The sequence below is a fragment of the Haemaphysalis longicornis genome, unplaced genomic scaffold (genome assembly GCF_048455015.1).
Source record: "Haemaphysalis longicornis isolate Haplotype H1 unplaced genomic scaffold, Haemaphysalis longicornis Haplotype H1 scaffold_8, whole genome shotgun sequence".
In the NCBI taxonomy this organism is placed as follows: Eukaryota; Metazoa; Arthropoda; class Arachnida; order Ixodida; family Ixodidae; genus Haemaphysalis; species Haemaphysalis longicornis.
The window spans coordinates 54,865,598-54,893,333 of record NW_027526445.1 but is presented as its reverse complement, the minus strand read 5'-3'; the positions used below and the strand labels follow the sequence as shown (position 1 = coordinate 54,893,333).

Genomic DNA, 27,736 nt, shown 5'->3' with positions numbered 1-27,736 from the left:
AAGGTGGCATGAATGTCAGTAGCTAATGCGGGACGCATACTGAGCGCTGCCTAACGATCTGCAACTAACGCAAAAAACGCGAACGCAAAAAAGCCAGCGCAGCGCTCGAACTGCCGCGAACCAAGGTCACCGCGAACCATGCGGAAGCCCTCTGTGCAGCGCTTGCACGACCACAACTTAATCACGCAAATGCAAGAACGCAATTACCGTAACAGAGCAATTTGAAACGTCCACGTTCGATCCTTTCGCGTTCACGAACTATCCTGAGCCTGCCGCACACGTAAACAAACACTGCGCTGTACGTATACGCGCCAGCGGCATCCATCCCTCAAATATCCTCTTCTGCACAAAAATATACAACAAAACAGCCTCACTTAGGGCGTGATGTTGGTAATACGGGGCTCTAGAAATACTATGTAACAGAGCAGTTTGAAACGTCCACGTTCGATCCTTTCGCGTTCATGAACTATTCTGAGCATGCCGCACACGTAAACCAACACCGCGCTGTCCGTATGCGCCCGCGGCATCCACCCCGCAAATATCCCCTTCTAGACAAAAATATACAACAAACAGCCTCACTTAATGCGTGTTGGTAAAACGGGGCTCTAGAAATACTATTAATGCTACCAAAGAGCGATTGCGGATCGAAAACAAGAGCAAACTGCACGAAAAACTGCAGCGAGCGGTCCGAAGCGTTGCGAGGGCGTCTGCTCTGAGGAAGCCAACAAACATGGCGGCCCCGCCGCGGAGTTAAAGGGACCGCGGCGCCGCGGGTGAGGGGAGAGAGAAAAGAGGAGGGCAGCGGAAAAGGAGAGAGCAGTTGGCGCTACCTTAGTAATTTTAGGGACCTTAACTGCAGTGGGCGCCGCTCTCGATAGATAGCCAAAATGCTTTTCGCACGGAGAACGCCGCACGACGGCACGGACATTGCGAGGTCCTAAAGTGCACCTGCCCTTCAGGGGAGGAATTAACCGACCGTTTCGGCGGGTGAGGATGAGCGCTAGGCGGATGTGACGTCACGTTTGTTTCCAGCGCTCCCGCGCGGTATGTTTATATTTTTCCGAGTGCTGCCTACACGGCGTGCGCGCCGTAGAGACTCAAGTAGCCGCGTTGGACTTTTGCTGTCAACGCAAGTGTGAACGGTTGTCGCCCTGTCAATCGTCGTTCAACAGCTCCAGCGTCTTCTGGCTCTACGGCTGTGCAATCAGCCGTGGGCGTTCAACTGTCCACTATCGGCCGACTCAGGTGAGCGGTCCTTTTTGGCGGGTTTGCAATCAGTTCGCATATCACCTACTGAAAAGCTCAATTGCTTTCTGCTCGCTGCAGTTATATTAGCGACGTTTACGAAATTCTTAACGTCACGTTCTCACCGTCTTGCGTCATTGTCACTGTTTATGCTGCTCTGTTCGCCTCTGTCGGCGATCGCGAGCTGTTGACGGTTTGTTGCACGGCGCGGAAACTCGCTCGCATGCAAACCCGTCTCGCCCATGGCGTTTCTTTGCTCTTCTTTAATGTGGCGTCATTAAAATCACTTGTTAGCCTCGAGGCTTTTTCTAGACAACGTGCCTTGTGCTAACCGTGTTGTAACGAAAATGAACTTGCAGTAGGAGCGTGACAGGACGCTGTTGGGAAGGTTTTCGTGTGTGCGTGTGGTTCGTGAGGGCGTTGTAACCAACGGTGTTTCATTCCTCATGTTCCATTTCTTTCTCTTGCAGCATCTTTTGACTGCAGTCGCGGTGCCCCTAGCCTGCCTGCAGCACTCATCCTGCCATTCCAGTGGGAACTAATGTTCGCAGGCCACTTGTCACAACCTAACGGGTTCCCGCACTTGCCTGGCTTGTAATTTATGGTATACTTTAGATCCACCATTGCGTTCTCACTCTGTGCGTACATTTAAAGCGAGTGTTTACACTAACGTGGCAGTAGATAGCCATGAAGACAGCAGCGTGTGTACTGGAAATGCCTGCCAGTGAAAACAAAACCAAACGATCTACGGATCTATGCCAGCTTGACCGTTACAAGTCTTTCTGCGAGTATCAAAGCAATGAACAGCTGGGGATATCTCGTGTGCAGAATTGTGTTCTTCCTTCTATTTGTTATCTATTTGCTGGTATAAATTTAAGAATTGATAGTATGAGTAAGGTAGACAGAGAACAAAGTGATTGCGTTGCTCTTGGAAATACTTTACACGAAATAAAACTGCTTCCTGCGAGTTCGCACTGCTTAGTGCAGTAAAAAAGGTTCTGTATAACAAATAATTTGATGCACCCAAACCCATCTGTGATGAAGATACGTTGTGCATGGATTATTTAAGGGCAAGTTATTAACTCTGGCAAAGCAAGAAAGTGACCTCTTTGTTGTGCAGAAAACTAGTTTAGTAGTAATTTTGGCTTTTGTCTGGACATTGTCAACAGGAATAGTAGCCTTGGCGCACGACTTTGTGGACACTTTCCTGTCGCCTTCCTTCAATGCCAACACAGCGGCGAAGACGCCTCGGCAATCGAAATCACATGATGTCAGGCAGTTACTGCTGGATCATTCATTCTACCATGAGGGCATCCTCTACAAGCCGTGAGGCCTTGCTCTGTTTTCTGCTGGGGCTCTTTTCGTTGCCAAGTGCCATGGTCTTTTTGGGTAAAGCTCCCCAAAACAAAGTGGTCTTGTCCCTGTTGGAATTGTCATGTTATCCGTATAAAATTCAGAACACTGATGCTTCTGCTGCAAATACAAGAAGTGCTGCAGATTTGCACATGTGGGAGCTCGGTTTTTATCTACGTGTGTGAAAGATGTGTCGCATGATACAGGGCGGAGATGCCATGGTGCTATAAAATATGTAAGAGAACTTTGGATTGTATCTAAAAAGGAGACAGCAAGCTCTGACGCTTCCTCTCTAACTCTGTAAGAGAAGGGCGCAGAGAACGATGTTTGATTTTAAAGGAGTTCAGTCATCGATGTGTCATGAAAAACTGATTTAAAAGGATGGCGAGGCATGGATGAAATTTTAAAAGCATAAAGGAAATCTGTGTATGCTCGCTGGCGTTGTAGGTTCCATTTGTTGCACTCCACATACATGCTTTCAACTGGACTAGTCCGGAAGGCACCACACGCCAAACGGAGCCCTAGATGAGGCACAGGGTCCAGCATTCTGAGGAATGTTTTAGTGGCTGACCCATAGACAATGCTACCGTAGTCCAATCGTACAATGCACCTTTTGTGTCGTCATATAGGGAGCCTCAATTTTTATGCTGCAGTGTAAACCATGCCAATGCATGTTTGTAAATGTCCATTCCACCAACAAATTCACGGCATGCCTTGACAGTAAGCGCAGTTTTGTGCATCTAGATAATCACCTGTACCTATTTATCACAGGCCTGCAACTTGCACATGGTCGGATTTAAGCACCCTAAATGTAGCAACCGTAGCCGACCATAACACATAATCTTGAAAACGCTACCTTATCAACGCGAAAGCAATATGTGGCCCATTGACTAAGCAGCCACTATCCACTGTCTGTGCTAGCACAACAGCTCCTAAATTGGCCGGCAGTGCAAAGAGTGAATTGAGTTCAAAACAACTTTGGGAAGAGTTGAAACCGCATAGGAACCAAACCCAGGACGTCCCTAGTGCAAATCCAGCATTACATCCTTGACACCACTATAGCTCAGTGGCTCTAGCTGACTAAAGGTGGACCCAGGGAGCGCATTGTGACCTTAAACTGAAAAAACGTCCAGAGGTACAAGCAACCCGAGATACTACGAGTTTGAAATTTCTTGGCGATTCATTAGGTCACACGCTCAAGCTACAACACATAGCCATAACATCCCCACTCAGGTGAATTGGCCAGTCACGATGATAGCTGCTGTCAGAAGCTCACGGCTGTTTCACCAATCCCCGTTTGTCTTAAAACAATGCTGCTTAAATTACACACTGGCCAACTGCACCTCGTTGAGTATATTTTACGCTCCTGGCATTCTGCATTGCCCTTGTTTAGTGTTAAAGAACTATGTATTTGATCACATGTGAAGACTGCATTACTGTTGGAGAGCATTACGTGCTTTCAACCTGAATGGGTTGACTCTCATCAATTCAACACTGACTGCGCACTTTGATTGTGGTGTAAAACAGAAAACCTGGATAGAGCCAAAATACTGAAGAGTAAATTATGCTTGGCTTATACATTGCACAGCATAGCTGTAAACGTCAAAATTCGACTTTTTAGGTTTCACATGGCAAAGCTCGGCATAGCTTGGGCCAACTATGAGGTGTACTGCAATGGAGGGCTATAGGTTAAGTCAGGCCACCTATGAATCTTTTGACATGCTTCGAAAACTTGGCACACAGGCATTTTTTTGTTCTACCTAAACCAATGCTTTGGACTGGCCAAAATGTTTTGTACGGGTGAAACTGCACTATGCAACTGCAAATAAGAATTGAACCAACTTACTGTTGTATCCCTTCGAGAATCCAGTGCTTGCCTAATATCGAAAATTGCATCCAGGATTCCAGCAATTGATTCAAGAAATGTACTTGTATGTCCAAGGAACGAGCTCGAATAAAAAGTTACCCTTCTTTATCTGCATTACTTGCATATTTATTTATTTGAAAATTTTTAGCACGAAAACAACAAAACAGTACAAACAGGCAGTGCTGTCACTTTTCGTGCTCTCTCTCTCTCTCTCTCCCGTGCTTTGTTGTTTTTGCACTGTTTATTATTTTTAAAAATATGCCAAATTTGCCATTTTAGTTGGTTTTGTTTGTTTTGATGTTATGCTGTGTTGCCAAGGAAACTGTAAATGTCACCTCCAAGAAAAAAAAAGAATACCTAGCATTTGTAAGTGTATGCTTCTTGATGGATAGGAACTCTTACTATGTGAAAGTGAAGCCAAGAAAACACCAAAGTCGTCACAAACACTGAAGAATGTTTATTGACATGGCATCACATCACTTGCTGGACATGCAACAAGGCCCCATAACGCTGCTCACGCAAGAGTGCAAAGCATGCTTTGTGGCTAATACCAATTGATAAAAATACAAACAGGCACTTATCTGCCCCAAGGTGACCCTGAATGCAAATGTGACGTGCACAACTGGAAATCAACAAAAGAGTTTGGGTCAGTTTGTGGGATAAGTGAAAAGTGTGGACAAAAGTCGAGAGCACCTTTATGTGTTAGATGACGAGACTGCTAGCACAAGACAGGAAGGACCAAAGGGTGCTTGCTCAGTATTGTATGGCTCTAAATAGGTGCAGATTGCTACTCACTGGACCAAAAGTCCTGGAAGACCCCTAATTTTAAAGCAAAACTTTTTATGTCTCACCAGTGGAATATGCCATGCCAAAAAGGCATTGCAGAAAAGCCAACTTTCTCTGACAATGATAGTGATCGTGGGTGAAGAAGTGCAGAAGATAAAACGCTTCCTGTAGTCAGAAACGAATCAGGACCCTCGGGGTGTGAGGGTCCTGATTCGTTTCTGCGGTGTGAGGGTCCTGAAATTAGACAAAAATAGTGTACCTCGCAATCTAACGACGACGGCAGTTGAATGCGAAGCTTTCGTCATGCAAAATCAAGCGGCGAAGTTTCAAAGCCACTGCGAACAAAAGTCCAAACTGCGTGCAAGTCAAAGTGATAGCTCAAAGAGTCAATGTTTAAGCTCAGATGACAATAAAGCAAGGAATCCCTCACGAGAAAACCGAGTTAACCATTGTTGTCGTAAGACAAAGGGGTGCATGTTTTTTTACTTGTAATTATGTCAATTAATGAACACATGAAAGAACAAGTAACGGAGAGCAAAGAGCAATGATGAAACTGACAACAGCCACAGATTTGCACATGCCTATTGCAGAGAAGGAAATCTGGAGAGGCACTGTCTGGACAGGAAAGGGAGCAGTAGAGGAGCACAGCAGTTGCGTCTGAACCTTCCCACACAGCCGAACAGGGAGGGAGAATAAGGCAAATGGACGAAATTAAGGGTTGGGAGTCTTAGTAGCCACTGTACTTTCCCGTCAACCAGGCGTGTGGCTGGATGGAATAGATGAACAGCAACGTGGGAGCTAGAGGACTGCTTGCTGGCGACACTACTACCACCCAGTAGTCTGTACTCCACAGTGCACAGTAGGAGGAACCAAACTGGAAGTGGGGCTGCAAATCGGCAGGATGTTACAAATGGAAAAAGTGCTGCGTGGCTGTCACAAGTCAAGGTCAATCACCCTTAAGGGGAGGTGCCAAAACCCCTTAAAGAGAAGATGAAGACATGACATTTGGATCTAGTGGCTAAAAATGAACCATTCATGTAGCGCCCCACCGTAAAAGGGGATTGACCTTCACTCATTTCCTGAAATAAAGTTTAAAAGACGTTCATCCCGGGCAGTTGCCACCAGCACCCTAGAGTAGTATGGTGGAAACACACCTCAATCTTTGCTTTTAGGAGGTCTTTTACCGAGCTGTCTACCAAAAATCAAATTATTTTTTTAAGGGGGCACACTGGTCTTAAACCAAAAAAACATGGGCTTTAAAGTTAGGACGATAAAAATCGAGGGATAGGTGTGATTTTTCATTGAAACTGTAGATATGAAATTTCTTTCTGTGTAAAACAACTATATTCGAACTTATTTGGATTTTTATGTTTGATTTTTTGACAGCCTTTGTAAGGAAGGAAGGAAGGAATAAAAGTAAAGGAAAGGCAGGAATGTCAACCAGGCTGTGACCTAGTTTGCTTTCCTACACGTGGGGAAGGGGAACAATGGGAAAAAAGATGAAAAGCAGTAAAAAAAGAAGGTAAAGAGAGAGCGTGTAAAAAAACTGCTGGAGGGATGTAGCTGAACAATGTACCGGTGAACTGTGCACAAATCAAGGACTGACTGCCATAAGACTAACATTATCATAATATATGGTCTGTAGCAGAAGTAACAGCTGTTTGGAGTTTGGGCCTGGACGGCAACACCAGTTTTTCTGGTTCCCACCTTCTAGGCCCAAACTTCAAATGGTTGTAACCCCTGCTACAGAATGATAATGTTAGTATTATTGCACTCCTTGACTTGTGCACAGTTCACCAGTACTTTGTTCAGCAGCGTCCCTCCAGCAGTTTTTTTTATAAAGGCTGTCGTAAAATCAAACATAAAAATCCAAATAAATTTGAATATAATCGCATTACACAGAAACAAATTTGATAGCTATATTCAGAATGAAAAACTACATGTCCCCCAAAATTTATTGTCATACCTGTAAAAATAATGTTTTTGATCAAAGACCGATGTGCCTCCTTAACTCGAAGCTTTCACTCTTGCAACTTGAGTCAAAGTCCGAAATCTAAACTGCTTCGACCGTGTCAGAATGGCGCAGTCTGACAGACAATGGTTTCATAATGCAAGGGATGCTGGTTCCATTACGACCACGGGAAGCGTTTCTTATTGAGGTGCTTGATGTGCTTTTGCTTATCACCCTGACCGCTTTGTGAAACCCACTAGAAAAAAATGTACAATTTCTACTACAAAACTCATCTCGGACAAACGGGGTAACACCCAAGACGGAGCAAGCTTCTGCGATGAAAATGCTTGACAACAATTCCGAAGGACAAATTTTTCTTATTTCCTTACTTCCAAGTTTCCCACAAAGGTGTGCAGTTTTCCTTTGTTACTGTACGGCTGCACTTCAGAAGGATGTCGAACTTTTCGTTCACAGAAGGCATGCATCTCCGTTCAGCTTGGACCCCTGCAACAATTGGCAGCTAAGTGTGCCTATCAACTACCGTGATAAAATTCTTGGTACTTGCATGAAGAGTACACACGTAACGAAAGACACGAAAGGTACGAACTGGCGAAAGGTTTACCATGTTTCTTGTAGGCAGTTCCTCGTACTCCGAATTACTTGGTATATTAAACCATTTTTGCCGCATAAAGCTGCTCAACTTTACATGCTTCGTTGTGGTGGGAAGAAGCTTTATTCTGTGTTAATTATTTTGAAGTGCAGCATAGTCCTTTTGTTTTCTGTCAACCTCATCTGCACTGAATTTCAATTAAAAAATGAGTGCCCTTCCACTGTGTGAAGGATGACCTGCAAAGCTGGATGCAGTCCACGGAGTGCACGAAACAAAACACGTTTGTCGTAATTTGCGATGGAGCATCCTTCCTAGCCAATTAGCTGAATGAACCTCTGAAGGATCCAAGCTTTGTTCTTGCATATAAACATGGTCCTGCCTATGCCCCTCCCGCGTCGTAACCATCTTACTCTTTGTGTAACGCCGGGTTCAGACTGTTGCCACAACTGTCGTAATAACTTTAAAGAATGACGTCATTTCACGTCTCAGCCAAACGAACTGCGTGACATGCCATTTTTTTCGTCCATAGATCCCGATGCGGCTTTTGCGTCGGTAGTCTGAACATAGCTTAACATACAAACCCAATCCGCTGTACCACTAAGGGCTCCGGACAGTTCCCATTGGGCCGTTTAACGTCCGCGTTTAAACCTCACACCAGCACAACAGACATTCAATCCATCAGGGCGGGCAAGAAACCCATGGCTGCGCGTGCCCGCCCCCCCTCCTCCCTCCCACTATTCTTCACTACAAACCTGCGCACGCGTAAACCGGCAGCCAGACATGTGCACGTGCTTAAAAGTGACAGACACCGTCGAAAATATCCCCTGATAGCCCTCTGAAGTGATATTGGCTCACGCTGGCGTTCCAAGCGGGCAAGCTGTTGTTCATCCGGAAGGGATTCGGTAACGGCGCCGCCAGCAGCTTTCTGTTGTTTTTGTGCCCATTGGCGCTTGTGATCGGGCCAACGCTTCAATTCTTGCTCTTCGTCCTCCAAACAAACGGCATGCATCCGTCACATAACGATTTAAAACCTTAAAGCCCTTGAGCTCTATTCTCCAGGACAAAGATGTGGCTGTACGTTTTCCTTCCCGCTCGTATGGATCTTCCTGTGTGTGTAAGATGTATGTGTAACACATCAACCCCCACCCGAACCGCTTGATTAAGGTGGACAGCCAACTAACTGCATTGAGCCATGTAATTTTGACATCTAAATCTCGCACCAGCGCCACCGGCATTTCAGTAGCAGCAGCAAGAAGCCTAGCTGTGCGTGCACGCCCCCCTTTTTTACCCGCAAACTGTGCACGCATAAACCGGCCACCGATGATGGCGCATACTTAGGCGTGAAAGACACCGGCGAAAATGTCGCTCGGAAGGCCTTCCAAGCTCAAAAAGAAATATGGGCTCAAGCCGGCATTCCCACTGGGGAAGTTTCTCTTCTACCGGCAGGGATTCGCAGCTATTTGGCGAAGTGAATTTGAGCGTCAACAGTGACGGTGAGTTTCGGTCGTTTTAGGGGGCTGCCCTTTGGTAACCGCTACCTGGGCTTCGCGAGAGCGGCGTCTGTTTTTGTCCACGTATCCTAGTGAGCGAACACAGCAGGGACGAAAGGAAGAAAACGGAGAGGAGTGTCTGGCGAAGGCTGAAGGGGAGTACGACACGTGCGGCTATGGCGTCACCTCTTTCACTGCCTTTCCCTCGCACGTCTTATGCACCGCCACCAAGGAGTGCCCTCCCCCTGACACTTTCCCCAGACGCTGTTCCTATCTCCGCTAATCCAAACCACGTGACGTTTGCGCGGGTGGTTCAAACACCATATGCAGCAACATGCTCGCTGCTCAATTGTGCGGGGCTAATCCGAACCATGTGACTATTGCGCGGGAGGTTCGAAAATGATTTGCAACATGGTGGCCGGCGGCGGCGGCGCACTACGAGGTAGCAGCAGAGTAACCCACGCCACCGTATGTTCACTGATAACGCGAACACTTCCTGAGACTCAGCAGAAATGCGCCATGACCGAAAAGACTGCAGCTCGCGCTGCGCACATATTTCATATTAGGGAGTGTAGTAATCATGAGTGCATTTTTACGCCAGTCCCTGCTTCTGTTTATTTTTCGCAATCATCTGATAACCGCACTACCGCTGTTAGCTGCCGACTGTGTAACTTGCCAAAGGGGCATCGGCAGAGGCGAGGGGGAAAATAGTTGTGAAAGAGGGGTGAGCGGTGGTGAGGAGGAACCCCGGAGCAGCGCCGAGTAAATCGATGACACCGGAATGAAAACTGGGGGGGTTAGACATATACTGCTTTGCAGTAAAAAGTTCCCAGTTTTCAATGTGTGGATTCGAGCTTGTGGATACTCCATGATCAAAACCTATAAGTGTGAAAAAGTATTGATGTAACCTATTATAAATTTTGGACGTGCTATATGTACTACGTAGTGAAGTCCCACAGTCCCGCCAGATTTTGCTATACCCAACACCAATATAGCATTATCTAGGTGCAGTCAGAAACACTTTTTTATATGTGTTCACGTACTTTCAAGCATTCGGAGGGTCAACATGGCTGCTTGTCACTGCTTCTGACCAATCATCCATGGGCTGATCCCACCAATCTGGCTGCCACAAATCACAATAATAACGTGGAAGTCTTCAATTGTGGGCTGGACTGACACACAAAATTCGCGCCAGGGCTGTCAAGCTGGCGGGGCAACTTTATGATCGTGGCGTCAACCCACCACAGTGGTTCGAACACTTGCCCAGTATGAATGTAGCTATTTCTGGCATCGTTGGTTTGGCCCATAATGCTTGCTTTACTGATGTTTAAGTACAACACCTGTGTCGACTGGCAAGCTTATATTTCCTCAACAGCTTCTCTAGCTCGCCCAGACTTTCTCGATACGCAACTCTGAGCTGACGTGCGAGCATGTCTGTACGTCGTGTGGTTCCTTGTTAATGAACCAGACCATGCAACTGAACGGTGCGAATGCAGATTTGATGCTTTCAGTGCATTTCACTACTTCCTTCGATCAACAAGAGAGAAACTGTCAGTAATGCTCGGAGAAAGACTGGGCGAATCAGGAATGCTGCTTAGACATTTCCTAGTACCATATAAATAGTGTACTTAATCTTCCTCAGAGCCAAAACATCATTTTAGGTTGTTGTGAAACAGACCATTCTTTCTTTTTGAAGCACTCCTTTGTTTATGTATTGAAAACCAATTTGCCCAGAGGCACACTTCATAAGTTATTTGTGTATATGGCTAATTTTTTACATTTTAACATTTATATGTTCTCATTGTGTAGTATGATACTAATCTTGAGCATATCATTTTCGAAACAGAGGTGGTTTTCTTTAGGTGGCAGTTCCTTTTCTCTACAAAAAAAAATAGCGCTTACTGTAAAAAGGGTTCTAACAATAAAAAAGGAAATCTGTTTTAAATAAGGACGAGAAAGGTTCACGTCAATTTATATGGCTGAGAAAAAGATTATGGCGGTCACTAGACGTGCTGTGGTTCCCATAGGGCTAACAAGTGATTTGCAAAAAACTGGACAACACTTCCCATGGTGCGGTCACATGCGGTTCTGCACAGATGGCATCTGGCCCCATTTTGTCTGACTAGCAATGAAAACTGCCTGCTTCAAAATAACAAAGACATTTTTTGGCCACATTTATATTCAGGCAGAAAGTGTTGTGCAGCCATTGCACATAATATTGCCTGGTATGAAAAATGTGCTCAATAAGTTTCGCAGGAAAGCTGGTTTCGAGAATTGAATCGTGCCATAGGACGAAACAAAATTAACTAATAATTATAATTAAAAACAACACAACAAAAGTCCTGAGTTTTGCCATGGATATTTTTGTGCTCTTTCTGTATCACGTTTACAACCAGTATTGCCGTGCTGTTAATTACATTGTACCTTTGGTCTCATAGGTCACCCAGAAAGGACAACACCAACTGAAGCCGAGGAAGTAGTGTAAAAAAAATTCACTTTATATTGTAAAACAATAACAGTATTGATGTATTCTTGAATGCGTAAGAAACAACAGCCTCCCTTGGACCTTTTGGATGCAGACCTATTTTTAGTTACCAGCAAACATTCTTTTTATTTTACGGTGAAGGGGTGGGGCTGCTTCTTTTCCTTCAGCTTGTTAAGTTGGCCGTTTTTCATATATGACCAGGTATTTAAGCATTCAGAAGTAGACACATCATGACCAGGTATAGCTTGAGTCCAACTGATTAGGCGTGTTCTGATTTTTGTCATGCTAAGCGTCACACTCCGAATGCTCCCCATGAGCACAAACGAGTTGCAGTGAATGACTGAAGATAGCACGTAATTTTTTTATCAACATGTAACCGCCTAAGAGTTCACATGGCATAAAATTAGTAGCGCTTGCCCAGCAGTTGGGCAACACGCCACTATTTAAACTAAATGCAGATGCTACTCGACAGTTTTCCTCCAGCTTAGAGACTGCCTTTTCCATGTATTTTCTAGTTCATAAATATACCATACAATGCTTGGATGCAGCAGCTCTCATAAACTACAAAATGACAAGAATAAGATGGGCATTGCTTCCACAGATGATCTTTTTGTATCATTCATGACATGAAATCTCCAACTGAGTCTTTGGATCTTGGTAACAAACTGTTTCAAAGCACAATGCAAACCGTGATGAAGAAACAGCATTACATCAGGTGCATAGCCTGGGACACTGTGCAGCTGAAAAAAATATCTAAGTCTTCCTGCTTCATTTTCCTGTGTCTACAATACAAAGCGCGTTTATTAACAATAAAAGCAGGGTGGTAGGAGGGTGTAAAACGTTTAATGATCGCATTGCAAAATAATGTGCCTTAAAGGAGCCATGAAGAGAAAACACAAGTTTGGTTCATTCAAAAGATTGTCTCATTAAAATCATACTGACACCACTTTTACCGTAAACTTTGCTCAAATAAGCTACATAATTAGGAAAAAAGGGAATGGCCATGTGACCCACTAGCTCATTTTTCGCAACAGAACCTATGATGTCATACCAGACAGCCCTGCGATTGGCGGAGAGCGGCAAAGGCAAACGCAAATTAGGCAGAGCTTATAAGCTTGCAGAACGAGCTATTTGCGCTTAAATTGAGGGCACATTCTTTTTAAAGCACTAAGAATGGTGGGACAAACAGTGGAGGTTACGAAAGCACACGTAAACATAGAAGTACCGATGCGTACTGCTGTTGCACTATGCTTGGTCTAGCTGCACAGGACTGCGGGGCTTTGAGGTTGTTTCAGACGACATTGGCCGATTGACGCAAGTGATGATGTCTTGCATGACCGTATTTGTCGAGGGAGCACCATGTTTCACGAAACGATTGTCTCCATTAACAAAACAAGCCAGGTACAAATACGTTCACAAACAAACCAAGGGCAGAAAATGGCTTGCCACGGTGTGGTGGTGTCATCTGGGTTCACTAACGGTAAACAAGGCCCTGTGATGTCATTGCAGACCACGAAAACGCATTTAGTGGGAAAATCAAAATTTTAACTTGCATTAATTAATTTCTCAGTGAATAAAGCACCGTTTGCATGCGGACAAGCGCTGGGGGCCCTATAAACACGAAATCTTTCGAATAACACAAACTTGTGTTTTGTCTTCATGGCTCCTTTAAGCTTTTTTTTTAAATGCTATGGATGAGCTGCTTCACATAAAAGGCGTATTTTACAACATTCTTAGCCTTGTATGGCTTTCTCGCACAGCTTAGACGTCGTGTGAAAAAGCCAACTTGGTCTAGCAGCTCAAGGCAAGGTAGGCGCACCTTCTCCCGTTTGCACTCAAGAGTTTGCATGAGCAGGCATTAATTGACTGCTGCATAATCGAGTAAAACTGAAGGCACTTCGCACTACGAGGCACAGGGCAGCGTAGTAGACCTCTCACTCGAGGATCTTCAGCGTAAACCAAGACATCGCGTACAAAAGGTAATTTTTTTGGCTTTGTAAATTCAATGCAGCCTCGGCAGCCAGGAATCGAGCCCCAGACATTGTACATCCCTGCAGCCACAGGAGACCATGAGAGATCTGAGCAATCTGGCACCTCAGAAATCTCGTGAAGATGAATAAAGCTACCGTGTGATATTATTCAGAGGGTTTACAAAACCCAAGGATAGACAGCATAGGGGCACTAGATACATACTTGCTTACACAAAACTCAAAAGTAAAAAAAAATGACGTGGGCAGCCAAGGCACGGTATATCTACGGTGTTGACCAACACCATGTATTGTGTCCTGGCCGACCACGTAATTTCTGTGCCTGCCTCCACTGGAATGTGAAAGGCGCCGTAAACAGCCCTGTGGTCAGCCATAACCCATTACACATCCAAGACTACAGTGCAAACTTTGTCGTGACGGAAACCACGTACGATGCCGTTTGCACGAAGGTCACGCCAGCCTGCCTCATAGATTGCGCGATATCGATAGTGCATATAACAATTTCTGGTGGGACTTCACTAGGTGGTACATATAGCATCGTCCATACATTTTCAACAGTAAAAAAATAAAGGTAGTAAATAAGCAGTGCATAAGCTATCCCTACCTCTTCATTGTTTCACTACTTACTGAAAAACTTGTGCTTGAAAATGTCAGGCTGGAATGGATACGTAGACCAGGGTGGTATTGACATTGGCCTAAATAACTGAGTTTGATTTCCAGTACACACGCTGCTGTCTTCATGGCTATCAACTACCGTGTTACTGTAAACCCTCACTTGAAATGTACGCAGAGTGAGAACGCAATGGTGGATCTAAAGTATACCATCAATTATAAGCCAGGCAAGTGCGGGAACCCGTTAGGTTGTGACAAGTGGCCTGCGAACATTAGTTCCCACTGGAATGGCAGGATGAGTGCTGCAGGCAGGCTAGGGGTACCGTGACTGCAGTCAAGAGATGCTGCAAGAGAAAGAAATGGAACATGAGGAATGAAACACCGTTCAGGCAGCAGTAAATAAACAGTCTAGGATGAGTAAAAAAAGGTCAAACGACAGAGAAGACCACACAAGCAGTGCTCTTGCCCACCCTGCGTTATCCGGGTCGTTCCCGCTGACTTTCCATTGGTTATTGAACGCCGACTGGCCTCACTATTAAAGATGAAAACACATAACGAAGTCAGCATCCCTTGGCAGGCACTCCTGGCAAGCAAAAGTGCTGGATGCAGTAACGAGTGCAACAGGCTAAAGCAGTGTGTTACAACGCCCTCACGAACCACACGCACACACGAAAAACTTCCCAACAGCCTCCTGTCACGCTCCTAACTTCACCAATAGGTCGTTTTTGCAAGTTCATTTTCGTTACAACACGGTTAGCACAAGGCACGTTGTCTAGAAAAAGCCTCGAGGCTAACAAGTGATTTTAATGACGCCACATTAAAGAAGAGACAAAGAAACGCCATGGGCGAGACGGGTTTGCATGAGAGCGAGTTTCTGCGCCGTGCAACAAACCGTCAACAGCTCGCGATCGCCGACAGAGGCGAACAGAGCAGCATAAACAGTGACAATGACGCAAGACGGTGAGAACGCGCCGTTAAGAATTTCGTAAACGTCGCTAATATAACTGCAGCGAGCAGAAAGCAATTGAGCTTTTCAGTAGGAGATATGCGAACTGATTGCAAACCCGCCAAAAATGAGCGCTCACCTGAGTCGGCCGATGGCGGACAGTTGAACTGGTTGAACGCCCACAGCTGATTGCAAAGCCGTAGAACCAGAAGGCGCTGGAGCCCTTGAACGACGATTGCCAGGGCGACAACCATCACACTTGCGTTGACAGCAAAAGTCCAACGCGGCTACTTGAGTCTCTACGGCGCGCACGCCGTGTAGGCAGCACTCGGAAAAATGTAAACATACCGCGCGGGAGCGCTGGGAACAAACGTGACGTCACATCCGCCTAGCGCTCATCCTCACCCGCCGAAACGGTCGGTTAATTCCTCCCCTGAAGGGCAGGTCTAAAGTGCTTCGCACTTCAATGGTTTCGAGATTCCGGCCCGCATAAAGACCCTAGGTGGTCGAAGTTAATCCATAGCCATACGGTCGAACCCGCCGAACATTACAGTCCAGCAGCAGCGTAAGTGCGTAAAACCCCAGAATGTTTGTGAGCATAGGTAAATAATAATAAAAAAAAAGACGAGAAGCTGCTGCAGTTTTATGTCATGGTACGTAATCATTAGCTCGTGTTAGAGAAAATTGGCGAGTTCCCCATTTCCGTTTGAATTCTGTTCCTGTCCATGAAGGGAGTAATCCGTGGCGGGCACCATTTTAGGGACATAAATAAAAAAAAAGGAGAATTAGACTATGTCATTCTGGGGCGCGACATGCACAGGCTGCGCGGTGAGCGGCACCATTGCTGCGAGGAAGATGAGAGACGTAACCGCCGAGGCGGCAGACGTTGCGCACGATACACAGGCGAGAGTTTCTGATGTGCTTTTCGGGAAAGGCTGGAGTCAGCGTGTGAATGTATTTTAAGTGCAGAGAACTTTACGCGCTCGCCTTCTCGTCCTAGCTCGCTTGTTCGACCCAAGTGTACGCCTCGAGCTTCGTGATCGCTGCGCCGCCTGCCACCGCTTCTCCGCGGCGCTTACGGGATCCGCTGCGTGGCTCATTGGGTATAATGCAGTGTTTCGGTCTCTTTCTCTCCTTGTTGCCTTTCCGCGCCCTGAACAACTTGTTATGGTAATGTCGGAAAGCAAATGGTACGTTCACCGCACTTCAAAAGAACAGCTGCATCATGGTATAGTGCTCGAACGCCAACAAGAGCTATCCGGGGAGGCAGTTCTGCGGGCTTCTGGGACTCTCCTACGGGCGTCGGCGACGGCAACAGCTTATCATCGCGGTCACCTCCTAATACGCCAGGCACATGTGAAATCTATTGTCGCGTCGTTCAGACCTCGTATTGGCACAGTGGGAGGCTGGTTTCGTTTCGCAGCGCGGACAAGGAATTAGGCTTTGTTTTAATATATACTATACACCGTAGAAAAGTGTGTTTCGTGGATGTGATCACCCAATCCCTGACAAAAACTCGTCCCTTTTACGGGAATATAAGCCACGCGAAAATTTAAGTATATTCCATTGCTGTACTTCGTTAAATATGTGCCCACTCACGCCTTATAGCAAGGCCCAAATAAAGTTAATGAAACCACGGACAAATAAATGGTTTGCCAAGTCCGGAAGACACAGAATAGCTCCTACGGGAAAGGAAAAACCCAGAGCAGCATCGGAAAGGCTAAAGGGTGTAAACCTAAACCTAGAAAGAGGGGTGGGGGGATAGAGAGGTGGACGCCTAATTATTGGTGTGTACAAATGCGGAGCGAAATCAAGAAATGAAAGTTTTAGTAATCACACACAAGCTGTGCGTTCACTTTTCTTTTGTTTATTAACTTCAACGAGCAGCTGATCACTCAGCGGGCGCATTTTTTGAGATATACGGGGTAGGAAGTTCACAAGCGAGAAAAGGTGTAGTTGGAAGATTGTGGTGTCCCGTAAGGCCCTCTGATTTCAGTTTGTGCTAGATTCTGCTGGCTCCCTCACCATATGACGATGTTTCGATGAAGCGTTTAGTCGCGGATGTGGATAACTCTGTAAGCCAGTCTCCGCGCTGCTCGTGGAGGAGATATGTAGCAGACGAATATTTGCGAGCGCTCACCTTGCGACAAGACGACCCAGCATAAAATCTTTTGTCGAGGGCTGTTTCCCGAGTATAATTTTGCATTATCCATCATACTTATTTTGTAGAATGTTCGTTAAATTTATGGCACAATGCCTTGTCCACGTAGTGATGAATACCCGAGGCAAGCGTAACTGGGGGGCTGTCAGGCATGATTGCTCCTCCAGATTATGCAAGCACACAAAGCCGATTTACATCGTAGTCTTTGGCCGCAGCATGACCACACAGACACTGTTAGTAAATTTCAGGACAGTGGAATTACAATCATATTCATTCATGTGCGGTTTCGCGAAGTCGGCCTGTTACCCACACCTGGTGCTCATACAGACGTAAGGTGTCGCACTAATATCGCGTCAGAAATGTTTACGCACTCGTAAATGCACCACATTTGCGAACAGAGTGACTGCTCCACATAAATATGTATTTCGAACGCATACAAGCTGTAAATCTCAGTCGTGAACATGCCGCAAAATCAGCGGCGACAGCTAGGAGCTGGCCGGAGACTCCTGCGGCTGCTTTCGTAACGGGCCGCTAGGGGGATTTCAGTGGCGCCTCTACAGGCAGCGCTCGAGGCGTATATAGAGCACCAAGGCGTCCCGGGATAACGCTGTGGTTTGCGGCGTACCCCAGAGGCTTCAAAGCCCAGCGGTTTATATAGGCATAAGCGTTCGAAACTCGTGAAACGCTGGCGCTTGTCATACATCTTCCCGTTGTTTAGCGGAAAGAAAACTATAGGTACATTTGAGGAATAATAGACGTAACTAACCGGCAGCGCCAGTGTTCCTTTAGTTAAGGACGCCCGTTGGGTTGATTTTTCGCAAAATGTGGCAGTGCAACGCTGCACGTGCGGGGAGAAAAGCACAAAGAGAACAGGACTCCCGCTGGCGCAGTTTCAGGCAGGGGTGCGTGAGCACTGCAAAGGCGAGAAATTTGAATTGCATTTGGTGGTAACAGTGAGCGGAGAACGGTGCTACAGCCCGTTATAGCGAATCACTGCTCTGTACTAACGACAGCTTTCACATTGAGTGGAACGGCTTTAATTTTTTCGTCCTACGCTTTAGTGAAGTTAGAACAACTCAAAGCAGATGGTACGCGATTGTTGAAATACGTGTGCGAAGAACATTTCTTTAAAATGCCTTTTTTTCGAATGGGCTTTCAATGTTGTTTCGAAAAAAGTGTGCCCTTCTTCGTTCTTCGTAATAAACTTGTTCATAGTCCACATAAGCTCTTTGGCCTCCGGCAAGAAGAAAAATTTACATTTACATGGGAGCAGAGTTAGTTGACGATGGAGGCCACCGTTTTGGCGGCGACCGCGGCCGCCCGGTCGACCATTGAAGCTTGGGCCTCCTGGTCTGGGCAGCGCAACGCCTCCTCCCACTACTCGCATGTGGTTATTTTTGGATATGGATCTCTCGGGCATCCCCACATTAGGTGCTGGTCGTGTTGGTCGAGCTGGCGTACGAAATGATTATTGGATCTGTTATGTTGGATGGTTAAGCCCAAGATTCTGATTATTTCAACCTTAGGGATGGGGCCGCCTGGCATGTGTATGTGGATATGAGGGGGGGGAGGATGAAGTTTGTGTTTTTGGTGGGAGTACGAGCAGTTGGGATTTGGTTGGCGAACAGGTGAGACCCGCTCTTCCAGCCTCTTCTATTACGGTTTCTACTCCTCTTTGTAGAGTGCTCTCAATTTCAGCGTCGCTGCCTTTGTTGACCCACAGTGTAATGTCGTCGGCGTACAAACCAAAATTAAGATTAGGAATTTCTTGGAGTGGTTGGGGAACGGTTAAGATGGCGAGATTGAACAGTAAAGGGGAAAGGACGGCGCCTTGTGGCGTGCCCTTTGAAGAGAGAGTCAGGGTGGGGGAAGTGATATCGGCGATTTGTATAATAGCTGTCCTGTTCGTGAGAAAACTTCGGATATAATTGTATATGCGTGATCCTTGGCCTATGGAGTGTAAGCCTTTAAGTATTGCTGTGTGTGAAACATTATCAAAGGCTTTAGTTAAATCTAATGCTAGTATAGTGGCAGTGTCATGTTTATGCTTTGGCGCGATTATGTCGTGGGACAGTTGAAGAAGAATATCCTGTGGGGATAGTTTAGGTCGGAAAGCAATCATTGTGTGAGGAAGGAGTTGTCTGTGCTGTAAATGCTTGACGAGTCTGTTGTGTATAACGTGTTCGATGAGCTTTCCGAGGCAGGAGGTGAGGGAGATCGGTCGGCGATGTTCGGTATTCAGCGATTGCACCTGTTCTTCCTACTCCTCCAAATGGCCTCTTTGTTCCCGAGGGCCTCTTTGGCCTCTTTGTTCCGACCTATTTGTTCTCTTCGTTCTATCGCGCTTTGTTCTCTTTGTTCCTCCAAATGGCCTCTTTGTTCCGACGCGCTTGTATTTCTCTCACTTGTTGTGCAGGGCGGCATGGCCATTATGCAGCGGCCTGGCTCCATTAGAACAGGGCATTTTTTTTTCTTTCGCTTTGCCAGTAATGTAGCATCCGCAATGATGTCGGTCTTTTTAGCTGAATTTCAAAGCCAACGGGTTCACTTCATAGCCAAGTATGCTTCAGTTTCGCTCAGTGTCCGTCGTCCTGTGGTGCACGGCCGGGCTCCAGCCACAGGCATGGCCACAGATGGCCGCCAACACAATACAGAGGTGCCGGTTTTGCGCATTTCTGGAGGACGAAAAGGCATTGTGGTGTGTGGACAACTTGTTGCCATACGAAAAGGTCCAGCTTTCGAATCTCGACACAATGAATTTCTTTCATAATCAACTGATTTGCATCCATGATTGGACTTGCGCAAAACAAACGGGGACAAGGAAGGAACGACAAGGAGGAGCGCACCTTCCTCGTCCCCGTTTGCTTTGCGCAAGTCCAATCATGAATCGTTTCCAACTAGGCCGGCTTGCTGTGATGATTTGCATCGTCAAGCTTTGTTTATTTCAGATATATAGCCTTTCCTTAGGCGTACAAAATGGGAAGCATTACGCGTTACATGAACAGACAGGTATTTTTAACAGCGGAACTGTTGTATACGGTGGTCGTAATGTGTGGCGTGTTAAAATACCTAGAAAATGCCGAGCCCAGTTGGCGAGTGCCTCGCGGCGACCGCCGAGTGTCCCAGAACACTTCGAGGAAACACGGAGGAGCCACGGAGCAAGATAAACAGGAGCGCCGACTTCGCTCTCTCCGGCGGGCTCTTAATGTCCATAACTCGCGGAGCACAATGTAGGTGGCGCAGCGAAAAGGACCTTAGCCGGCGGCGGCTAAGCGGCCGGCGTTCCCCTTGCGCCGGCGGGCGAGTTGCCGGAACGCATTCCGTCGGCTCTGTCGTCTGCTTCGGCGACGGTAGTTTTGGGCACGGACTGCTTTGGGCCTGCTTTGGCGCCGCTTCGCGTTCATTGCGCGCCTCCTTCGCACAGTTGATTAACTTGTTCGACAGCACCTTCCGGGTAACCCGGACCCGAAGGAATTGAGTGGCCGTACGGCAAAGATACGTTAAGGATTGGTTTCCATGGCGGGAAAACAAAATATAGAGACCACATACAAACATATGGCTGCTATACAAACACTACCTTTTGCGCGGTGCTTGCCGAAAATGTGGCTCCGTTTTGTAAATTTGGGAATACCAATTTGGCTCTGTTTTAACAGGTTTTACAAAAGGCGAAAGGAGTAACTGGTTCTGATCACTGGTGATTATAAAAGTTCCCTCAGCTTTCTCGCAGTTCTGCAACTTGCGTCCAAAACAGAGTGCGCCTAGAACACCGGCCGGCACTTACACGCTCATCGGAAAAGAACAGAAATGCGATAACATCACCCGCGACTGCCCGCGACCTAGCAATCTGCTCAAGATCAAGTCCCTGACAGTGCGGTCTTTTCACAAGCCTTCATTTCGCGATAACTCGCCGAAAGAAAAGGTTTAACGAGCCGGTTGTTTTGCTGGTCAGTCGCTTAACGAAAAAAAAAAAAAAAACGCCGGGAACCCTGGTAGGCCAAAAAATTGCAGCCATACAAATCGCAGCATTTTATTTGGAGACCGCGGTGTTATCGACGAGATAACACGACCGTAGAGCGACAGTGAACATCGGGCGGTAAGTTGCGGCATGAGTTAAAATGAAGTATGCGTTTGATATTCTTGGGTTCCTTATCAAGCTGACAGTGTTTTTGTACAGTTGATACAACAGGGCAGCCGTCCAATTCAGTCATTGGCACAGAAATGTGTCTCATTGCCGTTTGCCGATGGAGACTCCGGGCGACCCTTGTAAGCGTTGTTCGTGCGCAGAAGCAGCATAAATAATTAAGCACGCGGCCGGAGAGCGGGATAACAACAGAGGGTAACCTTTGCGCTGCATCGATTCGTCGTAAGCAGAATCACGCTAGACTATGTTGTGGCGTTCCATATTACTCTTGCTCATTCTTTGGTGCTTCTGAAGTCGTCGTCGTTCAGTTGCGTCTTACATGTGCTGGGTTAGTACAATATTTTTAGTGGATGTTCATAATGTCAGACTACACGTTCCGGGAATAAGCGATCGCCATGTATGCGGCGGCGTGCGCTTATCTGCGCCGTCTATTGCGGCCGCGCACGGGTGTTTAAATTCCGCGCGTGCACGCATGCCTCCTGCATAGTAGGACAGGCATAAGACAGACGTCGCTGCGCAAGAAAAGATGCCTCTGGGGAGAGCGAAGAAGGGAAGAGCCATGTACAGAGGCACAGCGACGAGAGGGCGAACGGAGGAGGAAGAGAGCAAAGGGAAAGCTGGGCGGCCGGCGGCGCGTGGACATTATCTGCCCGAGCAAAAGATTTTTTCTGGGCCACAGTCGGCGCTCCTCTTTATATCTTGCTCCGTGGGAGGAGCTCTTCGCGTTGCCTGGCAACCAACAACGCCACGGCTGGAGCAACACCTGCTCCACGAACCTCCACGGGGCTCCAGGAACACCACGCATGCGTCGGGAACGCACGCGCCGCCGCTGCGCCGCAGCGGTCGTCAAGCGCCACCGCGCATATAATGCTTGGCATGTGGAACACAACGTAATCGATGCACATGACGATGACTACCGCTAGCACAGTGCAAAGCAACGACAGATGAGGTAAATAAAGAAGACCAAAGTTGTACAAACGCGTGACGATGTGTCCGCAAGTGATTACATAGAAAGAAATCTTGTAGCTTCGCTATGGTTCAAGTCTCGCGGGACTTAGTGCAAACATTGCCAGTTGTTTTTGTTTTTGTTTTTTGCTGAGTTTACTTCAAAACGCTCGCAGATTCAAAAGCACAGTAGTAGCGAGGTTGCGTGTTCGAAGGCATCTGAGCCGAATATCGGTCTCCCTCGTACAACTCTACGCAGAGAATTACGCTGCCAAGTGCGCCCCTAATTTTACGCATCTTTCAGATGACGGCCATTTTTTTCTGCCACAGTTAGGCGCCAATACCGCGCATTGAAGTCATGGAACAGATATCAAGTTTTCGTTTCTTGCGCTTCGGATAACCCCCGGGCGTAACCCTTATTGGGTATTTGCCTCCATTCACAGCAGCGAACACTAAACGTCATCACAGTGCCTATCAATGTTCACCTCCTTCTAAAGGGTATAATGTCGTTATTTTTGTCACCAGACCATGCACACACAATATGGAATGAAATTGCTGAGGGTGTCGGTGTCAGCAGCTTCTTCGCGGTTAGTGAACACGGAAACACTTTATGACGCACGGCGCATACCGAAACGTGTAGTGCAACCTCATTTTCTCGTCTTGCTTTAGCATGAGTGGGAAAAGGAATGACTTCAACCGTAGATACTTAAAAATGACCTGCTTTTTGCTCGCTTCAGCATTTGTTCTCCCTCCGCAACATATTTCGGATCCATAAGGTCTGCTTCGCCAAAGGCTGCACCTATTCGCACAGCCATACAAGACGGTGATCGATTGAGTTAACTTGGGGTGAGGGTGAGAATTTAACACGAATCCGTAGAGTAGCATAAGGTTGGGTTTCTTTTTTGTTTACGTTGACAGGTTCACCGCAATCACTTTTGCGCAGCAATACCGCAACTCTCTAGCGCCTGCCTCGGTAAATTCATAAGTGAACTGCGCGCATAGCACATGGCGCCAGCATCGTAGGGGCCTTTAGCGGGCCTTAGTGAAACAACTATGAGGCAAGGTGCGAAAGCAGCGTCTGTACAAAGATCTGCAGCAGATCAAAACAGTCGAGATTCTCAGCCAAGCAGACGTATTTCCACAACATTAGAAAACATCATGACAGGCAAGGAAAAAAAATCGGCTCCGATCCACGCAGTGATGGTGGTTGGAAAGCAAAGCTTTAAGCGACACCCACAACAAATGCCCATGCGACGTCACTTGAATTCACACACGTGGCTCTACAAAGAGTGCAACGAGAGATTCTGCCAGCCGTTACTTGGAATTCGCGGGGGCGGCGTCCCGAACGCAGCAGCGTCGGCCACGGCCAGGCTAGAGTGGTGGACGCCGCTGCCGTAGGCCGGCCGTGCGGTCGGCAGAAAGAAAAGGGAGGGGAGCGTCTTTGAAAGGGAGAGACAGCGGAACCTAGCCATCCTGATGTGCTAGCTCGGGGCTACACCACCGCGTGACACGAGCGCACACACCTAAACAATTCGGCGTGTGAGCTTAGTGATTCCGATTTATACCGGTTTAAACTAGTTAGTTTAGTAAGTTTGAGAATTGCGAGAAAGCTGAGGGAACTTTTATAATTGCTATTTATCAGGACCAATTGCTTCTTCCGCCTTTTGTAATACCTTTTAAAATACAACTCAATTGGCATTGATCAATTTAGAAAACAGACTCTCTTTCGTGTCAAGCAGTGCGCAAGAGGTGGCGTTTCTCTAGCGGCCAGATGTCTGTATGTGGTCTCTACATTTTATTTTCCCGCCCTTCAAACCAACCCTTAACGCATCTTTGCCGTAGGACCACTTAATTCCGCCGGGTACGGGTTATCCAGGAGGTGCTGTCGAAAAAGGTAATCAAGCCATGCGAAGGAAGCGCGCAATGGACGCGAAGCTGCGCCAAAACTGGCCCAAAACAACCGTCGCTAAAGCAGACGACAAAGTCGTACCGCCGGCGCGCCCGCCGGCTTGCAGGCACATCCGCGCGGGGAACGCTGGTTAAATTCGCCGCGTCATCTACAGTGTGCTCCGTGAGTGAAACCCACGGCCCCGCCGCAGCCGCCTCCGCGGCGATGGTAGTTTATTGTCCCGCACGCCGCGAAAGAACCATCGGCTGGTAGAGGTAGAAAGCTTTGCTTTAAAACACCAGCACGCCTTTGATATGCCGTAACCCCGTTTATACGCTTCGAGCGCTGCCTGTAGGGGCGCCACTGAAATCCCCCTAACGGCCAGTTTTGAAACCAGCCGCGGGAGTTTCCGAAGCGCTCCCCACTGTCGCCGCTGCTTTGGGGCACGTTGGAGACTGAGATTTACCGTTTGCATGCGGTCGAAACATGGACTACTCTGGAGCAATCACTCTGTTCGCAAATGTGGTGTATTTACGAGAGGGTAAACGTTTCTGGTGAGATCTTAGTGTGGTACATTCGGTCTGTATGAGCGCCAGGTGTGTTTCCCATACCAATGTAGCGAAGCCTGCATATGCACGGAACTGATTGTAATTCCACTGCCCTGAAATTTACTAACAGTGTCTCCGTAAGCAGCGTCTCCTCAGATGGTCATGCGATGCGTGTACACCATGATGTAAATCGGTTTTGTGCGCTTACATATTCCAGCGGAGCACTCATACCTGACACCACGCCAGTTACGATTGCTATTATGTAATACCTCGGATATTGATCACTACCTTGGACAAACAATGTGGCATAAATTGCACGAACACTCTACAAAAGGAGTACGGTGAATAATACAAAAGTATACCTGGTGGTCCGCACCCGACAAAGAGTTTAGTGCAGGGTCGTCTCGTCCTGAGGTGAGCGCTCGCAAACATTCATCGTGTGCTACAGATATCCCCCGCGACCAGCGCGGCGACGGGCGTATAAAGCCGCGTCCTCGACTAAACGCGTCTACGAAACATTACACAGGGAGCCTGCAGAAACTAGCACGAACTTAAATCAGATGGCCTTATCAAATACCATAACTCTTCCAGGGACAGATTTTATTATTGTGAACTCTCTGCCCTGTACTTCGAAAAATGTGCCCACCGAGTGATCAGCTGTGCGTTAAAGTCGAAAAACCGAAGGAAATTAAACGCGCAGCTTGTGTGTGTGATTACAAAAACGTTCATTCCTTGATTTCGTTCTGCATTTGTGCACAACGACAGTTAATCATTCCCCTCCCCCATCTCTTGCGAAATAGTGCATTTCGCATTTAATTGGTTTAATGAGCACGATCTTACTCAAGTTTCGACAAACGTATTTAGCATTTCACAAGCTGCACTGGGTTTTTCTCATTCCCCTACGAACTGTTCTGTTTCTTCCGGACTTGAAAGATCATTTATTGCCAGGTGTTGATTAATCGGATCACCGAAACATATATTTCTACGACGTATATATTCGAAACAGAGCCGCATTCGTTGTCCGCGCTGAAAAACGAAACCAGCCTCTCAATGTGCAAGTATCAGGTCTTAACGAGGCGACAGCAGAATTCACTTGTGGCTGACGTATTCGGAGGTGGCAGTGGTGATATGCTGCTGCCGTCGCCGCCGCCCGCAAGAGCGGCCTAGAAGCGCGCAGGACCGACCCCCCACCCCCCCCCCCCCCCTCCCCCCACCCCGGATAGCTTTTGCGTGCGTTCGAGCACTCTACCAAGACGCAGCTCTTTTTTAAAGTGCCCTAAACGTACCATTTTCTTACAGACATCACCATAACAAGTTGTTTAGGGTGCGGAAGGGAAGACTAAGCAAAAGAGAACGAAAACCCTGCATGAGCCCCAATGAGCCGCGCAGCGAAGCTCCCGTAAGCGCCGCGGAGAAGAAGCGGCAGGCGGCGCAGCGATCGCGAAGCTCGAAGCGTATACTGATTGCATTACCATCATGCTAAAGAATTTTATTCGACGTTGTTATGGACAAGTTGCCCATAGCACTAGGGGGGGTGTCTTTTAAGACTCGCGTAAAGCGCGTTAGGATCTGAAGATTGGTTCTGAACTGAATATCTTTCACATCCGCAGCATAACACGTTCTGAAGCTGTGAACAGCAATGTAACTTCAAGAAGGAGCCTGGTATCTTTTTGCTCTTATAGAGGTGCACAAGAAAGCAAATAGGTCGGGACACTGTGTTATATTATATATTTTTTCTGCTGTCCAACTCACCATGGTCATATCCCTGGTGAATCGGCGAGCATGCAAGCTCTTTGCGAGGGAGGGTTCCGGGTTGACTCATCGGAGTGGTGCAAGAGAATGTCGACCCTCCGTTATCAAGGCGAAGCTTACCCTGGTCTCACTGATGGCGGTGCCGTAATCAAAGCACACGCCAGTAAAGCCAAATTAACTAATGAAAGCGCCAATAATGATTATGAGGATGAAAAGAAAAAAAAATGCTGCCAGCGGTCGGAATCTAACACGGAAACCTTGCGTTACGTCGATCCGATTGCCCCATCGTCGCATTCGGGCCCCTCGGCATTTTATTTGGTTCGTTGCTTAAGCTTTGGCTTTAGAATTAGGCAGTCGATATTTTGGTCCAAGTCAATGGTAAATCGATAATAATGTGTGGCGGTGAGGTGGGGGGGACTAAGTTTTTTCTTGAGGGGTTGGTTCCCTCTCGTCTGAGTTTGGACTTTGGCTATGAGGCTTTTACTTCGATTGCAGCCAGTGTGACCTTGGCACTTCGCCATTTCATTTTCGCACCCAGAAAAGCTGCGCGTTTCAACATTCCTTGTCGTTAGACGGAAGATGATTTTTAAATTTTTTGTAGACACCCCCCCCCCCCACCCCCCCCACCCCCCCCCCCCCCCAAGGAAAAAAAGAACTCTTCCCTTGATCAGAATCAGGTTTCTGAACAGAATGTGTATATAGTTGACAGAATGGCGGACGGACACCGGCAATCCGTAGAATTTTCCCTGTGATAAGCTCTGGGTTTTACCGAATAAAACGCCACGACGTAACGAGAACGTTTTAGCCAGTGGTGGTTTTGCAGTTTGTCTGTGGGCTTCACTTGGTGGGCTATGCGTGTGCTTGAATGTGCTCGAACGTGTGCGCGTGTGCGTGCGTGCGTGCGTGTGTGTGTGGTAAGTGGGTGGGTGAGCAGGCAGTGTTTATATTTGACAATGCCAATGTGTGGC

At 47.2% G+C, this 27,736-nt stretch overlaps 1 protein-coding gene and 1 long non-coding RNA gene across 2 annotated transcripts in view; both read left to right on the top strand.

Annotated features, from left to right (window-relative positions):
- LOC144149740 (phospholipid scramblase 1-like) overlaps positions 1-27,736 on the top strand; it is a 94,857-nt gene that overhangs the window by 55,933 nt on the left and 11,188 nt on the right. The gene's annotated exons all lie outside the window — the stretch shown is intronic.
- LOC144148948 (uncharacterized) lies at positions 1,076-2,749 on the top strand. The gene is made up of 2 exons (XR_013318118.1): positions 1,076-1,245; positions 1,716-2,749. It is a non-coding gene; the product is annotated as an uncharacterized LOC144148948 (long non-coding RNA).